At 38.1% G+C, this 15,297-nt stretch overlaps 1 pseudogene; it reads left to right on the top strand.

Moving 5' to 3' along the window:
- LOC115434564 (sorbin and SH3 domain-containing protein 1-like) overlaps nucleotides 1-15,297 on the top strand; it is a 125,039-nt pseudogene that overhangs the window by 107,774 nt on the left and 1,968 nt on the right.

Raw genomic sequence — 15,297 nt, 5'->3', positions numbered from 1 at the left:
TCATCCTTTAATTTTCTGCTAATTTGGAGGGAAGGGGGGACACTCGGTGGAAACCTCAAGTCATAAACTGACTTCCTTCAAAGACACATATGTTTAGAGCGGGAGGTCATTTTTTCCTTGGGGTCGCTTTGAAACTGGAGAACTTTCTTGTAAAATCATATATTTCATTGTAAAATGGAAACAGTAAAATGAGGCTTTTTTTTTAGTTTTGTCAATGAGTTATTTCGGATTTCTCTTTAGATTTTAGACTTTATCTGGATAGCACCTGTAGTAATCTGTTGAATAGTTTTTAGTTTTTTACCTTTTCGTGCAAGAAATATGAGGAAAAATGCTTCATATTTTTTAAGATTCTGCTAAACCTGAAATCCAAGTGAACTTTTTTGCAAAATTCTGCTGTAAATGACTACTAAATGAATACTAAATATTGATTATAAGCTGCTGAAATGTTACAAAAACTCAAATACTCTCAGACAATCCAAGTAACGTGTTAAAAATAGCCTGTATATCAAGAAGGCCGGTTGCCAATACCTTACTGGATATATCCTTTGTACCGTTTCTGTGAATTCTTAAAAATAACCCAGAACTAGCCTGATTTTAATAGCCCTCCAGAGTCAGCAGTTCGCTTATTTTTTTTCCTAACAGCTATGAAAGAGCTTCTTGTTGAGGTAGCGAACAAGGGGAGTAATGTATCCATACATTTGTGCAAGCTTGTAAAAGTCAGCTATGGAAACAACGCAGATGTAAAGCACATTTTGGATCTGTTTGTGTCTGCCAACACCGGGGGGAAACGGTTTTACGGAGCTGTTCGTTTCACCTCTGTCATTTTAATGGCCGTGTTTATCTGTATAAATAGAGACGCTGCATGAGTAACACATGAGCAGCATGTGAAACAGAGTAAACCTGAGAGTCGCTCGTACAGGTGCATGTCACGGGCCGATGCACCATGTGGGAATGTTCAGGGAATATTTATAGAAATCTGTCCTGCTGGCCGCTCTGGAATGCCAAGATATGTGCGGTAGCCGATGCCTCCTCCAAGCATCAGCCTCCAAACTTTCTCAACTTTGCTCGTTTTCTGTCTTCCATTATTTTGTCTCCCACAAGTCTGCAAAGACAGGAATTACCTCAAGATATACTAAATAGGAACCATATGACAGTTCATTACCCAATTTAGGTGCCCCTGTTTATCATAAAAACATGGAACACAGCTCCTCCGAATGTTTTATAAGCTGTCTGGGGTTTTTTCATAGTGGAAGGAGGTGAAAGAATGTGTTAACATTAAACACTTAAAAAAAATGCTCAAGGAACTCTCGCTAAAGAGGTGAAGGGATGTTAAGCCTGTAACACCGAACGTATCATATTTGATACGTGAGTTCTGAAGCCCTCTACATCACAGGTGTCGAACATGCGGCCCGGGGGCCAAATCTGGCCTGCCAAACCATCCAATCTGGCCGGTGGGATGAAAGTGCAAAAAAACACCTGAACAGTCCGGGTTGTCCAAATCGTTTTGGTTCAGGTTCCACATACAGACCAATGTGATCTACAGTAAAAATAACAAAACAATAACTCATAAATAATGACAACAACAAGTGAAAAGAAGAAAATGACACTGTGAAAATATTAACATTTACAAACCTATTCTTTCACAATAAAATGCAAATAAATACATAAATAAAAACAAATATGAACAACCTGAAATGTGCAATTTGAACAATATTCTGCCTGTTACTAAATGTTTTGTGCATTTATAGATCCGCTGTGATCTGTAGTTGTGTTAATAATAAGAGATGGAATATTGTCGAAATTGTTCAAATTTTAGTTCCAAACTCCAAAATTTTAACAATATTCTTCCTGTTACCAAATGTTTATGTAACACTGTGTGTAATCTACATGTATAAATAATAAGTCGAGGCATAATATTGTTAAATTGCACTAATTTTTCAAATGAAATTTCTGTTTTTTCAGGTTATTCACATCTTTTTTGTAAAATGTAAATATTTTCATAATGTAATTGGGGGTTTTTTGTACTAAAATAATTTTTTTAAAAAAACCTTGGATTTGTCATTATTTATAGGTTATTAAGTCATTATTTTACTGGCCTGGCCCGCTTGAGATCAAATTGGGCTAAATATGGCCCGTGAACGAAAATGAGTTAGACATCCCTGCTCTACATGATCAGTGTGATATTTTTTGTCTCGAAAACCTGATGTATACAATTAGATACATGCAATACACAGATAATCCACCAGGGGAGAGGAATAAGTTCACCATGGGCCTTTCCAGTGGCACTACAAGATCATTAGGAGGCAGAACTTTGCCAATTTTGAAAAGGAATTACCAATTTGTTAGACATGTTTGTATTATATTATGTTTTTGTTTGTTCAAAATAATAATATTTGAGCATTGAGACGAGATGTATCAAATATCCTACTATATAATGCACGTTGTCCATCCGATCGATGTTGCAGCACGGGAGGGCGTTTGTACGGATTTTCCTCAGCCTTCATAGGCCCGATCACCGCCAAACTCTTCAAATGAATAGAAACATTACCTGACTATCTACTAGGCACAATTTTATGTCCGTATTCAAATGTTGTGAGGTATTCTGGGCGATTTTAGCCTCTCATGCTATCGTACAATGGCACTAGTGATACAAAATTAAAACTCATACATGGAAATTGATATTTGAAAAAAACATATTTTTTGGTTGTTCAGAAGGACCAATAAAGGCTCCAGTTTCAAAGAACTGGAATTTTCTGTCAATGATTTAATGGTTCAGGCTTTACAGGGTTAACTCTGATGACACTGGTGAATATTGGGGCAGAACATTAAAGTTTAATAGAATGAAGTAGCTAATATGTAGTGGAATGCATGTAAGTGTTATATATTGTATTCATATAAGCTAATATAGTTGTTGATTATATTAAAAAACGTAATTGAGATAATCATAAATAGTATAAATTGTAAGAAAAATGTTACATATTTATAAATTTCAGCCAGTTGTATGTTACACTTATATGGGTTTACATTTAGCACATATGTAGTGGATTATGATGTAGAATTATAGAAATGATACTTATAATATTGACTGATATTGACATATATACATGCAGTATTAACCCCTTTGTAGACTATTGTCATGGGTTCGTCTCAGTATTCCACTGTTTATGTAATGAGGTGTTCAACCCTCTGTGAATGTACATATGTTTCCTGCTTGTCTTTGATCCCTGACGTTCATGGACCAACTCCAATGACCTCTTTCGTGACACTGTTATTACTTTCATGACATTCTACAGAGTTTTGGTTAGTTTTTTGTTTGGTTTAGATTGTTGACTGGTATAAATGATCAATAGAAGCATCAGTAAAATTATCTACATACCTGAGGTTGGAAAATTATTGTTATTACTATTATGACAATAATCCCCAATGTCACTATTTTGCATCATAGTTATTGTTTATGCAATATTCATATGAACAGTCTTCACTTAATTACGGATCTGCATCACAGTAACAATACAAATAACTTATATTTTCTATCATTTTAAATAAATCTAGGCAGTAAGAGGTTAATATACTGTAGATTGATACAGTTTGTGTGTTTAAATTGTACTAAAGAGGTGGGAATAAATAAGTTCCTATTCCTTTTCAGACATGTAAATAACACTAAAATTGCATCAGGTATTTCTTTTGTATAATAGTATACATTTTTGGTTGTTTTATGATGTTAATTTGCTTTGGGCATTTGTTGAGTTGAGTTAAGTTTATTTATTTGTCATTGTAAAAACGATTTACAATGAAATAAAGTGTAGCTCTCCTTCAGTGTAGGCACAATGTATAAAAAAAAATACAAATGATTAAAAACACAATACATAAAACGACACCACAGCAGCAGGAAATACTTTTAAAAAGTGCAAGTGCATTAGTAAGTAAATAAATAAATAAATAAATAAATAAATAAGTGGAAGTGGCCGGTTACAATGACAAATAAATAAACTCAACTCAATGTAATTTGCTTCGGGCATTTGTTGTTAGTGGTTGTATTGTTCTGTTTATATTTACGAAATAAAACATTCATTCGTTAACTCCTTCATTTATTCTTACACCCTTTTAGCTCCTCAAGCCAGTCCGGACACAGCGAGGTGGAGAAGGACCGAGGATCTTCGACGGGCGAGCCAGCGCCTCCAGAATGCGACCGCCATGTTTACAAGAGCGTCCTGGAGGGCGGCGACATTCCCTTACAAGGTCTTCGGGCCCTAAACAAGCGTCAGATGAGCTCCTCCTCCTCTAAAGGTAGGACAGCAGCCGCTTCACGTACATGCTCAGGTGTGTGTTGTGTGTGTGTGTGTGTGTGTACGTATGTGGATGGGGAGGTTCAGCAGGACGCCAGGCCGTTAACCGCCGTTTCCTGCTGAGACAGAACTGATGAGTTACAGACGCTCTAAGTGTCAGACAGGGATACATGTGTTTCCTTTTACCTTTCTGTTGGAATCCACACATTTTCTTTGCTCCCAGGCGTCACAGCATCGGCCAATCACCTCGCAGCATTCATTCCCCCCCCCCGGCAGCTTTTTGATTTATTATTGATGCCATGGATGTTTTCATCAGTGTGTGCTGGCCATCTGCTTTGGAAAACTCATGGACAGGGTGAGGTTGTCTTGTTAAGTCGATGGAAGTTAACCTTGGGGATTTTCCCCCTCTTGCTCCAGTGTGAGCCGCCAGTCGCTAGGCAGGCTTAGGGCAAGACTCCAGAGTGTTCAGCGCCAGAGAGGGGATGGATGAAGAGGAGGGACCAAGAGATAAACACAGCTCTGCTCCTCGCAACACAGACAGGGGTGAGATAAACAGGAGGGACACGGAGGGTGGGCAGGCATGAGGAAGTCAGCTGTCAGTGTGAGGTCAGGGGATGGAATGCCGGAACACTGGAGGGAGAGCAGCGCTGGGGGGAGGAAAGGAAAGGAAAGGAAAGAAGACGTAAGGCAGAGAAAGGAAGAGAGTGATGAGACACAGGAGCAGCAGGAGCCTACGTGTTAGTAATAGCATGTGGTCTGGGCACAAAACACCAACAATTCTGCTTTATTAACCTTTATTTAACCTCAGTAGCTGTGCTTCTACAACATTCAGATTCAGAAACTTTATTTATCCCATATGGGCAACTCATTTGCAGCTTACCACAGACATCAGCCCACATCCAAAGTGCAGTGTGATAAACATAAATAAATAAATTAGCGCACAAATACAAGATCATTGAAAGCAACTACGAATAATGCATTTCGGCTAAAATTTGCTTCGAGGTCTTATTTCTGTCTTTGTGCATAAGAAATCAATATAAGTGAATCTCCAAAGGAACTTTGTGTTGGGAATAAATGTAAGTTCTGCAAATGGACAGGATTTCAGTTCTGTTCAACATGTTGATGCTCATATGAACTATGTTTTCAGCTCAAAAATGTGCAATTTCAGCACAATTAATGCTATATTTTCATGTCACAAATGGCCAAGTTATATTTGAACTGAATTTACCTGAAAAACAAATATTCTATTCTTTTAGATTCCCCAGTTTTTCTTACAAGATTCTCTCCTACATATCACATGTTTATTTGTACAGGTTCAATCTGGAGTATGGTGCTGATCCATCCTGCTTATGTTCCACCAATACATACATTAAGAATGTCACACGTCACTTTTTAAATCAACAGTTTCTGATAATAAGCATTTTATAAAGAATACAATTCTATATTGTTATTTCCTCTTTAGTATGATGACAAAACTATACAATAAATAATTGTGATCCTAGTTTTTGCACAGGGATCATTAGTGGAAACGCTGACATGGCTGCAGAGCACTCAGTATGATGGATCCACAACAACCAGGTCACATCCGTCCACTGACACATTTAGTGTTTTTGTGTCAGCTGTTATTGTTTTAGATCCCACAATACGAACATTTATGAATAAGAGGATAATTAGCAATAGTAAGTCTATAAGTTATTACTAATAAAGTACTGGTACTGACCAGAGCATCATTGGGTAATGTCACATCCGTCACCAGCAAAAGTTTTCACATACATGTGCTATTCCAAATCCAATATTTATGAAAATAGAGCTTCCACTGTCAAATAATATCAGTAGTCTGTGCACAAATGGATTAGCATTATTTCAACACAGTTCTATGCATTTCTGACAACTTTTTTTTTTTTGACAAAAATGGCCACTCATTGACCCCCTAAGGAAATTTTAGCCGATTTAAATAATCAACAATAAATAATCAATAAATACCAATGCAGACTAAAAGACTAAAAGACCATATTGGTTCTGTTAACATAAAAAAAAAATCTCATATAAAATGACTAAAATGGCTGCTGTCGAGTTTAAAAGTTGATAGCTGAAGGAATAAAAGATTTAGAATATCTGTTAGTTCTGCTCTGAGGTGCGTGGTACCATGTTTATAGGTGCATTAGAGGAGGTTTATGGAAACTGCAGACTTTGGAAAAACTGACTGAATTCTGCAACTCTCTATGCGCTCATAAAGTTTCACATGTGCCTAAGACTTTTTTTTTTGTTTCACATAAATTATGACGTAGTGAACATGTAACTCAGTGCTTCTCCTCAAACCGGTGCAGTCAGCAGTTTACATGCATTCAGCAAATATAATGCAACTCCATAAATCACCAGCTCCATTTGTTGCAGGTAATTTTGTAATAAAGTAAAGCAGGAGACCAAGTTATTCCATGGTCTCATCCTTAAAACAACAGCACAGTCATTTATGATGGAAAACAGCAGCAGTAGCTCTACTTCCTCTACTGTTTTTGTTCCAGCCTTTATCTCCACCTCCTGTTGACACTATTCAGCCTCATGTATTTGATCCAAACCATTTCATGGAAATGTTTCCTAATTCTGCATTTTCTATTTTTCCCTTTTTTTTTTTTTGCAACATTTCCAAGTTTGCCTCAAATTGACTTGACAATTGAATGGAAACGTGGCTGTTGAGTCTGTTTTACATGAGTGTTCAGGGCAAGACGAGCAGCGGCAGATTTAAAGCTACAGTCGGCAGAAATTAGGAAATAATGAGTTGAAAATGCACATCCTCATCCAGCACCTCGCTCTTCATACATCACTATAGGAAAGTGAAGCTAAAATATCAGTTACATGGGGCTTCCATGTCGATTCTGAGCAAAAGAGATGCATGTGAGAGATTCTTGACAGCTGTTGGTCATTTCAGCTGTCAATCAAACCTCTGTTTTTTGTTTTTTTAAAGCAAATGGACAAAAGTAGTTGTTCTCTTTAAGAGTTTTAACATAACACCCTGCAGTGATCAGAGTACAGTTACAGTAACCTGATTTCCAGTCACCTGTTCTTTAGTAATTTCCCACCAGAGGCTTCATTACGGTGGCCCAGAGGGGCAAACCAGCCCAAAAAAAAAGATCCATATAAGAAAAAAGGAAACAGCCCAAAAAATTATCCATGTAAGAAAAAAAGAAAACAGCCCAAAAAAATTATCCATGTAAGAAAAAAAGAAAACAGCCCAAAAAAATTATTCATATAAGAAAAAAAGGAAACAGCCCCAAAAAATTATCCATGTAAGAAAAAAAGAGAACAGCCCAAAAAATTATCACTATAAGAAAAAAAAACATTATCCACCTTTTCAATTAAGGGGGCGCTGTTTACCCTAAAGGTCTCTTGCTTTAAAATGAAGGCCACCACAAAAAATAAAAGCGTAGGCTGAAAATTTTTAAGGCCTTGAGCTAATGTGGCTAATGCTAAGGAAATAAGCCACCGGAAGTGGAGGTCAGTGCACTGAAAATAGAGTTATTTTGAAATATATAGTGGCTAATTTTTGGGGGCTCTTGTCTTTTTTTTTTTTTTTTTTTTTTTTTTTGTTACAGTGGATAATTTTTTTGGGCTGTTTTTCCTTTTTTTTTTTTTTCTTATAGTGGATAATTTTTTGGGCTGTTGTCTTTTTTTTTTCTTATAGTGGATAATTTTATTGGGCTGATCTCTTTTTTTTCTTATAGTGGATTTTTTTGGGCTGTTCTTTTTTTTTTTTCTTATAGTCGATAGTTTTTTGGGCTATTGTCTTTTTTTTTCTTTTAGTGGATCTATTTTTTGGGCTGTTGTCTTTTTTTTCTTACAGTGGATAATTTTTGGGGGCTTGTTCTCTTTTTTTTTTTACAGTGGATAATTTTTTGGGCTGTGTCTTTGTTTTCTTATAGTGGATAATTTTTGGGGGTGTTGTCTTTTTTTCTTATAGTGGATAATTTTTTGGGTTGTTGTCTTTTTTTTTCTTTTAGTGGATAATTTATTGGGCTGTTTGGTTTTTTCTTATAGTGGATAATTTTTTGGGCTGTTGTCTTTTTTTCTTATAGTGGGTAATTTTTGGGCTGTGTCTTTTTTTCTTATAGTGGGTAATTTTTGGGCTGTTGTCTTTTTCTTCTTTTAGTGGGTAATTTTTTGGGCTGTTGCACCTCTGGGCCACCGTACTTCATCGATCAGTAAAGTCAATAATTCCACATAAGACGAGCCCAAAAGAAGCGCTGAAATCCCAAACTTGATCATGTGTTTGTGTCTTGTGCTCCTAATGAACAAAAATCTCAGTTAATTTCGGTGTTTCGCAGAGCTGAACCTCCTCCAGGGCCTTTCAGTGGCCGACATGTAACTCTTCCTTTGCCACATGCTCTGGATACAATAATATGGCCTTTATTTCTTCTCTGTGAGCTTGTCTGGTGGATAAAAGTGCGGACAGATGGACCACTCATGGAGCAGGAAATGCCTCCCAGCATGTGGAAAGTGACTTGTCATTCCGGTTCCATCTGTAGTGCGATCACAAACCCGCTACAGACACAAACTGACACACATATTTCTTTCAATGCTTGTATTTTTAACAAGCGAGTCGACTCAGGAGTCATTTTTTTTATTTACAACAGTCAGGAGGTGTATAAACAGCAACGCCTCGAGCCATTCATCAAAACAAATGCCAGTCTAATAGTTAAAATAGAGGAGAAGCACATACGGAGCAGGTTAAAGCAGGACGTGCAGGAGTCATATGGAAGAACATTTAGTGCCGACATAAATATGATATAGGAAGCAGGGAAGATAAGTGACTATTTATGACTTTATGGGTTACACTTATCATAAGGTACATATAAACACCAGTAAACTAGAGGCTCATTAGCATAAATGTTTAGAGTAATCAGTCTTTACCTGCTTTTATAAAGCCCTTCTGCATGACTATAATCTACAACACAGGTGTCAAACATGCGGCCCGGCGGCCAAATCTGGCCCACCAAAGGGTCCAATCTGGCCCGCCAGGATGAATTTATGAAATGCAAAAGTTACACTGAAGATATTAACAATCAATGGTGTCAAAATCATTTTAATTCAGGTTCCACATACAGGACACATACAGTCCAGTTAGATTCAAGTGGGTCAGAACCAGGAAATATTATCACAATAACCTATAAATGAAATGAATACATTTATTTTTGGTTTTACATCAGTCATTGTACTCAGTACATCAATTGTAATAAACATTAAAACCAAAAAAGGAATAGGCCAGGAGCAAAAGCTTATTTTTTGCCTATCCTTTTCAACTAATACACTGCTTACGTCAACTTAAATGTGTACAGCATCAAGCATTTACACAATAATAATAACAAATAAAAAATTTCATACAAAAAAAAAGAAAGTCAACAACAAAAACACATCTACCATCTCAATTCAATATTTCTGAATAATTTAAACTTAAAGTACTGCTTTTTAGATAATGAAAACTACAAATTTTCTCTTTATTTCTTTGGTGTAAAAAAGTTAAATTACATGAAAATGTTTACATTACCAAACTAGACTGTTACAAAAAATGTGAATAACTTGAACAAATATGAACAAACGAAATGTCTTAAGAAAAGGTAAATGCCATTGACCAATATTCTGCTGTTACTAAATCTTATGTATGATTTTAATGCACAGGTGTAAATAATAAACTGATAAACCAAGGCATAATATTGTTCAAATTGCACTTTTTTTTTCTTAAGATAATTCAGCTTGTTCATGTTATTCAGATTTTTAAGGAAGCTTTGTAGATGTAAACCTAATCATAATTTAATTTTTCTTTTTTGCACTGTTATTATTTTACTGGTCCGGCCCACTGGAGATCAACTGGGCTGAATGTGGAACTGAAACTAAAATGAGTTTGACAGCCCTGATCTACAACCGCAGGTGGAAAGTACACATTTTATTTATCTGACAGCTTTTTGGTTTAATTCACCACGTGTTTTTTTTTTTTTAATTATTATTGCAAATTTTATTCAAAACAGTCTCACAACATATTACACAGGACATTCCTGATATAAAGTTACACTGTTCTCTTTTTTTATTGAAAAAAGGTGTCAATATTACTTCCAGAAAGAAAAAGAAAAAAAGAGAAAAAAGGTCATTTGTGGAATCTTTGTGCATGAATATCGTCATATGAATACAGACTTTCCAGTGCAATACAAAACAGAGGAGTAATATGTGAAAACCAATGCTTTTCATGGTCATCCTACTTTTGTAGAATAATAAGATGAATAGTAATAAGCTTATGTAATGTAACAAACATGTTTACATTTACTTATACGCACTCATATTTATCTACATGTATAAATGATTGTGGACATGTCCATGAAGCACACAATTCCCCACATTTGAACAGACGTATCTGTATTTTACTGCTTACATCATTAACTATTCTATATTAATTATACAGAACTTCACAGCTCTTTAATCTAAACACTCTAATGATCATTTTAAGTAGTTTTTTGAATATTTTAAAGCAGAAATACTACCTATAGCACCTTTAAACTGTATCTTAAAGTAGAAGAAGAGTATTTTTGCAATCTTTGTCTGCAATGCTCGTAAGGAAGTTACTGTACATGAATTAAAAGCCTAATAAATACAGTCTATTTTTCTGTAACAAAATACAAATATTATATCTTTATTTTCTAACTCCATATTGCCCATTTTCTATGCTAAACAAAAAATACAACTGTTATTTGGATGATGTAAATGCTCGTAATTTTGGGTTTTAATACAAAAGAATAAACACAATAACTTCCATATTATCAATCTTTATTATTATTATTTTTTTAATTTATTTGTTTGTTTATTTAGCAGGGACAGTACACATAATGAACATTTCTGTAAATGTGCCAGTATTAGCAAAAAAATTATTTTTCAGCTGTTGTCCCTGGGTAAGATGTAAAATACCAGCATACATAACATTCATGGTGGATCGACTATTTCTTTTTAAATTCAACAGTGTTCCAGGTGTTCCATACAGCAGAAAAAAGTTGAAGCTTGGTACCAGTCATGTGTCTGTCAAATTAGATTCAACTCCAATCAATATTTGTTGAGTTCTAATGAAACAGTGTGGTCAATGGGATTTTCAGTGTTAAATGTAAATGCCAACAGAGTCCACATTCCACCGTGGTGTGGACAATTTAGTTCCAGATAAAGATATGTTCTAATCTACAGATGGATCCAATTGGAGGCTAATCAGAGTCATTTTGAATTTTTTATGAATTTTTGAAATTGCTCAATGATGAGAGATAGAAAAATTGGTAGATTTTGTGACCTTGCTGTGACCTTGAACTTTGGCCCTACTTGGCCCAAAATTTAACTGGTTGGTCAAGGGCCCTAGGCCTATCTGTGGGAAGATTTGGGAAAGATGGGTGGAAGAGTTTTCCCATAAATTTGCTAACAAACAAACAAACAAACAACTAAACAAACAAACACACAAAGCAAAGTGATCCCAATACCCCTGGCGGAGGTAAAAATTAAGGTTACACCACACATTATATAGCATTAGTTTACACACACACACTACACACACAACACACACACACACACACACACACACACACACACACATTACATAGCATAAGCATAAACAGTAATCTGAATATTATTGATGGAAAACTTTGATTTAAAAGCGAAGTAGTTTTAGAATATAGTCATGCATTAGTTAATATTTTATTCTGACTAATAAAGAGTCATTAAGCTGTTAATAAATGCACTGATAAGGGACCAGATATGGATGAATATATGTACCTGAACAGAAGTGTTTTTCTGACTCTGTACTGATACTGCAGTCTGATTCCAACATCACATAACATTTCATGGCTGCTTTTATTGCTTTGTGTTGCTGTTGACAGTGAAATGAAGCGTACAGGACTTTACTCTGTTCTGTATTTAACGAGGCCTAATTTCTCATTGCAGTTCCATACTGTCAGTTTAACAGTCATCAGTAACTTGATGCACACTGCATCAAGTCGGCTTCTTTTCTTCTTCTTCTTCTTCTTCTTCTTCTTCTTCTTTTCTTCTTCTTCTTCTTCTTCTTTTTCTTCTTCTCTTCTTCTCTTCTTCTCTTCTTCTTCTCTTCTTCTCTTCCTCCTCATCTATTCTGATGGAATTTGTCTTACTTCTAAACTGTGCCTGACTCTGTTTTAGTGTGTACGTGTGTGAACCTGTGACCATTGTAATCTAATATGTTGTTATTCTGTTGTCCTGCATGCTTGCCAGTGGATTATAAAGGTGGGAATGGCTATATAATTTCACCCTGCTCCTCTGTAAATAGTCGATCGGTTCTTGCCAGTAATGCAATAGGTAACCAGTGTAAGAGTAAGAAGCCTCTTTCTGCTGCCAAAGTCTGCATACCCCAAATCCTGCCCTCTAAGTTCAAGCCCAAGCTGCTGACCCCCAGTGGTGACAGTCAGAACAGCAGGACTAAAGCCAGCAGGCACCCCAAGGCCCACAGCTGCGAGGATCTGTACATCGGGTCATGTGACGCAGACGGACAGGACCGTCATTTGGACGCTGGCGCCGACAGCGGGGACGGCCTCGGGAATGCGCCCCCCGCGGTCAGGAGGAGCGCCTCGGAGTTCTCCAGCCTGTACAAGACCATGCATCACATCCAGCGGCCCAGCTCGGCCGGCTGCAGCCCCCCAGCGTCCGCAGCCTGGCCTCGCTGTTCGAGAAGTCGAAGGTGGACGGCGGCGAAAGGTCAGAGGCCGACGAGGGGGGGAACATTCCACGGGACGCAGTATCCGCGCGGGTCACCGAGTTTGAAATGATCATTCAGCGGTGCAACTCGGCCCCCAGTCGCTCCTCCTCCCCCCCCTGAACTCCAGCCACAGCCACAGCCCCCCACAGCCCCGCCCACCTCTACATGGCGTCTGCAGTGTCAGCGGAGTCTCTTTGGTCCCCGACGCCACCCAGGCTGATGGCTGCGGCCCGGTGGAGGCAGAAGGCCAGCAGGTGGGGGTAGAGGGGGTGGAGGCCTCGTTTCCAGAGGCAGCAGCACGGCGGTGGAGAGGTGGAGGTGGCATCCGCTGAAGAGAACGGACGCAACGCCAGGACGGAGTCGCCCTCCGCCACTGAGGCCGAGGTGGAGCAGATCTTGAGTAAAACCTCCTCAGACCAGACCCAGATCAGTGCGTCTAAGAGCCCCTCGTCGTTCCTGACACCATCACCGCACCCCCACCACCCCCACCACCACCACCACCTGCTGCACCACCTCAACCACCAGCTCCTCAAACCCAGTAAATGTAAAGGCTCCTGCCCGGCCTCCTACACCCGCTTCACCACCATCCTCCGACACGAGAGGCAGCAGGCCACCGCCCAACAGGACCGACCGCCGCCGCCTCCATCTGAGAAGAAGACCACCCTCCCGGTAACCTCTTCCTCATGGGCCCGCCCCTTTCAGGTTACGGAAAAACCTGCAGTCCCACCAGTCCAGGAGGACCCTGTCGGCCACTAAGGTGCCAGCGGGCGCCCAGAGGCCCTGCAGCCTATCCCCGGAGCTCAGACCCCTCATCCCTCAGCGCCTGTCCTCCCTGGAGGTCCTGGAGAGGCTGAGTAACGGGGACGGAGCCAACACTGACCACCTGAGTAACGGTCAGAGCTTGGACGCCAACGGGAACCTACTGCAGCCGCTGGCCGCTCACCGCAGAGGTGGCTATCCCCATCCCTTCACCTCTGTCACCCTCCTCCTCTCTCCTAAACATGTGCCCATCTCTGTGGTCACTCATCTATCTCGACTCTTTATCTCCACCACGTGTCCTTCCTCCACAAAGTGACGCCGCCACCCTCCATCTCTAGTCTGTGTGCCGTGTTTCAAAGTGAGGGAAGCCTCCATCTCATTCTGAGTGTGCTGTTTGCTTTGAGTATGGTCTTGTTACTGCCACTACAAACCCATCAAAAGTGACTGTAGCAGGTTCAGGCAGCTTTTGGTAACGTATGATTCACCTGCTGACATCAGATTTGGGTTGTATGCACCGACGCTGGAGTCTGTGGGAACTTTACACAGATACAAACGAACCCTATAACCTGCAAAATTGTTTAATTTATCAGATTTTGATGATCTCAGGAGGGTTGCATCGGTAGGAGATCTTCAAGGTGCAATAACTGTCAGACAATAACCGAAAATGTCAAATGTTCTATTATTATTATAGTTGGGCCGTGTTGACTGGCATCGGTAAATAGGACAACATTTCAGCGATGGCAGCTGCTGATGTTTATCTGTATCTGAGGTTGTTTCATAAATGTATTTGTTCTATTTCTCAGATAACATGATTAAAGCCTAAATGGCATCATAACAGCTGAGTTACTCTTTTTATAATGAAGATTTATTTGTTTCCTAAATTTTCACTAACTTACCTACTTATTTATTTGTTTATTTGTCACCCAATATGGCCCTAAAATTGATTAATGCCATATGCAATTGTGAATAGATAGAATAGAATAGAACAGAATAGAATAGAATAGAATAGAATAGAATAGAATAGAATAGAATAGAATAGAATTTATTTTATTTTTTTATGTAACCTTTATTTAGGATTTTTATTCTATTCTATGCCCTTGGCCAGAACTCCCTTGGAAAAGAGGTTCCTAATCTCAATGGGATTTTCTTCCTGGTTAAATAAAAAATTTAACCAGGAAAAAAAGATCCCGTTGAGATTAAGAACCTTTTTCAAGGGAGTTCTGACCAAGGGAATAGAATAGAATAGAATAGAATAGAATAGAATAGAATAGAATAGAATAGAATAGAATTTGTTTTATTCTATTTTATTTTACTCATTCAAATTAAAGTTATAAATATCAAAATACATGAATAAATCTGAAAATGTAAATGTAGAACTATTGTTTTCTCTCATCAATTTCAGTTGCAAAGCCAACACACATTCTAATTATTATTCTTTGTAGCTCTTATTAGCTTTTTTATTATGAAACAAAAAATGAATCAATGTAAGAAGAAAAATAAATTAAATATATG

Source organism: Sphaeramia orbicularis, chromosome 15 (assembly GCF_902148855.1).
Source record: "Sphaeramia orbicularis chromosome 15, fSphaOr1.1, whole genome shotgun sequence".
Taxonomy (NCBI): domain Eukaryota; kingdom Metazoa; phylum Chordata; class Actinopteri; order Kurtiformes; family Apogonidae; genus Sphaeramia; species Sphaeramia orbicularis.
Note: the sequence above shows the minus strand (reverse complement) of the source record. Positions and strands in the feature narration are given on the sequence as shown.